At 34.5% G+C, this 3,794-nt stretch overlaps 1 pseudogene; it reads right to left on the reverse strand.

The window, feature by feature from the left end:
• Positions 1-2,729: 2,729 nt before the first annotated feature.
• LOC120636564 lies at positions 2,730-3,399 on the reverse strand (annotated as a pseudogene).
• Positions 3,400-3,794: the final 395 nt, after the last annotated feature.

Below are 3,794 nucleotides of genomic sequence, written 5' to 3' on the forward strand. Positions count from 1 at the left end.
ATAGGAATAATTTTACAGAAAGCAAATATTTTACGGACATCTTCTTTGAAGGTTATTTTTATTTTATTTGGAGTTATTTCTTTTAAAATTCGCAGTTGTAGTGTGAATATTTGATCAAGGTGAGTTTTATAAGTTCTACCGGAGCTTGACAACCCATAAGAGATAATAGATTCGGCTAGTGATTTGTATAGTAATAAAAGTGTTTTATAAGGCATTTTGTATTTAATTAGAGAGAATTTAGCTAAAATTCCTCTAAGCCTATCACATACATGATTAACATGGTATTTCCAATTGAGTCGATCATCTATGACTAGCCCAAGGTAGGTGTGCTTGGCTACTTGCTCAATGGCGCCACAGGTACAAGTCATTGGATCAATAGCGGTTTTAACATGAAGGCAATGGTGAGAATGTGCTATCAGTTTTGGCTTTGACTTGCTTCTGTTATGACTGGAGCTGATGTATATTAATTTAGTTTTATTGGCATTAAGCACTAATCCAACGTCGTGAGACCACTTTGCCAGTGAGTCAAAATCAGCTTGCAGTTGCGAAAGTGCATCTTCTACATTATTCCCTGCAGCAACAAGGCATGTGTCGTCGGCAAACTGATAAATCTCACACTTTTTGATGGTGTTAGAAAGGCTATTGACGTAAGTGAGGAAATGCAAAGGTCCCAGTACGGAGCCTTGAGCCGTGCCTTCCATAACGTGAACTGGGAAACTGTCAGCATCATCAACTCTCACTCGGTATGACCTATCTAGGAGCTAATTTTTACACCAATTGAGTAGCTTACCTCTGATTCCACTGTCCTCCAGATTTTGCAGTAGTTTTTCATGTTTGAGCGTGTCAAAGGCCTTGCTGTAATCAATAAAGACAACCAAAATATGTTTTTTACTGTCTATATGTTTATAAACGCTATCTGTGAACGCTGAAAGCAGTTGGGAAGTATTTTTATGGGGTTGGAAACCGTATTGATTGTTAGTCAAAATATCGTGGCTGTCATAAAACGCATGTACTTGGTTACTTATGTATTTCTCAATTATCTTATTGACCGTTGGTAAAATAGTTATAGGTCTGTAGTTGTCACAGTCCGCGCGACTGCCTTTTTTATAGATTGGTCTTACAATAACAGTTTTTAGAGTGGCGGGGTATTTACCTGTAACTACACTTAAATTTATTAGATTAGACAGAACCGATTTAATTTTTCCACAAAGCATTTTTATATCAACAGCTCTTATCCTGTCTACTCCTGGAGCTTTGTTACTATTTAAAGAATTAACAATTTTTTCTACCGATTTAGGGTCTGCTGGTTTGAACCGCATGGAAACATTCGCTGGTGACTTATAAGTGGATTGATCGAGCAATGGTGTCGAGCATTTGGGCATAATATTATTGACACTATTACTGAAAGTATTAGCGAATTTATTTGCAATATCTTTATTAGTAATGCCAAGACTGCCAAAAGAGTTTTGTAGTACTTCGTCTATTGAAGACTTAATTTTACCCGTCAGTCTATTCAATATACACCAAAGATTTTTAGAGTTATGTTTATTAGTGATAATATCTGATTTTGTGGTTTTATTTTTCGTATTTTGAATTAACATATTGGCGTAATTTCGAGCTTTGTTGTATTTTAGTTTTACTATAAAATCATTTGTGTTTTTTATCCATTTTAAGAACAAATCATCTCTATACTCACAAACTCTAACAATTTTTTTATTTATCCAGTTATTTTGATTTCGTGCGATGTTAGTTTTTATTTTAAGTTTAAATTCAGATTTTTCATAACATTCCGAAAGTTTGGTGTGTAGGTAGTTGTAAATGGTTATTGGGCATCTCATGCCAGTAGTAGGACCCCAATCTATTTGTTCTAAAGAAGTAAATAGCTTTTGGTTATCTATACAAGTTTTATATTTTACAACACCCTGTGAATGAGGACCGAGGCAAGCAAGTATTACAGCCCGGTGGTCCGCCAGTGTCGTACCGATCGCCGCAGTGTATAGATCTTGTGTGCGGGATCGTGCATAGATGTGGTCTATACATGATTTGCATACTTTACCGTTAGTTATTTCTATCCATGTATGTGCAGTGATTCCGCACACAAGACCCATACTATGCAACATATTGTTATATTTATGTTTTACAGGGTTGTCTATACTCAAATTAATGTTGATATCGCCTAGTAAGAAAAAAATTTGTGGTTTTTGTACATTTTTCAATAGTAGAAAGAAGATCGTCAATAAAAAGCTTTTTACTTAAATTAGGAGGACGGTATACAGCACAAATGTTCGCAGTGTAGTTAGATGTAGTGGTTATAGTAAGTAATATGTTTTCAAAGCTTTTAGATGTTACATTTGTTATGGTGCATTTATGTTTGTTACTTACGTAGATGATAATGCCACCACCACTTCTTGACTTTCTTAAAGCTGTGAACATTTGGTAACCATTCATATGATATAGGCAACTTATATTATCAGAGATATTAGCCTCTGTGAGAATAATAACATCGATACACTTCTTTGAAGTAAATATACACTGTTCAAGCGAGTTCAAGTTTTTTATAATGGATCTGATGTTAAAATGTATACACACTAAGCTTACATTCATATTCGGAATACTACCAAGAAATTCGTTAATGTTTAAACAGTCTGATAATTCATAAATATTATTAAGTGCACTGTCCATATTGAAGCGTAGCTATTTAACTTGTTTAAGAGTGATGTAAGAGTAACTTAAGAATTGGGGCCTTTATTTTTAATGTTGATAAGGCCATTTAAATCTGCCATCGTTTTTATCGTATATGTTTTTGAGTCGTCATCTTTGCGTGCCTTAACGAAACCTTTTTTGAACCATACGTACTTGAATCTCTGATTGGTTTTCAACTCTTGCTTTGCCATCCACAATATTTTTTTGTTAGTTTTCGTCATTGCTTCATTGATATAAACTATATCCTTATTATTTTTCTCTGAGGGGCAAATATCCGCTACCGTAGTTTTAATGTTTTTAGCAGCCATTATCCATTTTACTTGAGTATTTTCGTCCTGTAGCTCCACTTTAATATTAGGAGGTTGATCTTTCCTCACTTGTAGTCTAAGTAAGCTTTTTATTCCTTCTATTGACTGTTGTAGCTTTAATGCCACCTTTTCTACTAATTTGATATCCGCATCCATACTCTGATAGGGGACATTTGCTATTTCTACACAATCAATAAGCTTTTCTTGCTCCAATTCCTGTAGTTGTTGCTCGAGGGCTCCAACACGTGTTTCAAGGTTATTATTTTTATTCGTTAATTCCACATTTTTCTTCTCGAGGTTTCTAATGGTTTGTTTAAGCATCAATACACCCCACTACCTCGTCTAATTTTGCGCTATGAAACTGCAAAGACTCATTAAGTTCACGCATCTCACTTCTAATTGCCTTTTCAACCTCTCTCCTTATGTTGCTCAACAGGTTCTTTGCGTTAAAAACTCATTACTATTTTAATACTAGTTATGCTGCTGTTGATAAACTGATGAAAGCCAGATAGCTAGATCAGTGTTTAGTTAGTCGTAGTTGCCGGTGGGCTTAGGTCTAAAGTTATCCAAACTAGTTTTAAAAGGTTTGGATAGGTTAGGTTAGGTTAGAACATGAATAAGACAACTCACTCACTTAGGTTCAGTTAGGTTCAGTTCCGTTTAAAAAAAAAAAAAAACAAAAAACAAAACGTACCAATACAAAGTACTCTTATTAATATTAGAAGATATTGTAAAATAACAATTAATTTAATTTTTTTTCACTTACACATTAGGCCCGTCGCG

Source organism: Pararge aegeria, chromosome 1 (genome assembly GCF_905163445.1).
Source record: "Pararge aegeria chromosome 1, ilParAegt1.1, whole genome shotgun sequence".
Taxonomy (NCBI): Eukaryota; Metazoa; Arthropoda; class Insecta; order Lepidoptera; family Nymphalidae; genus Pararge; species Pararge aegeria.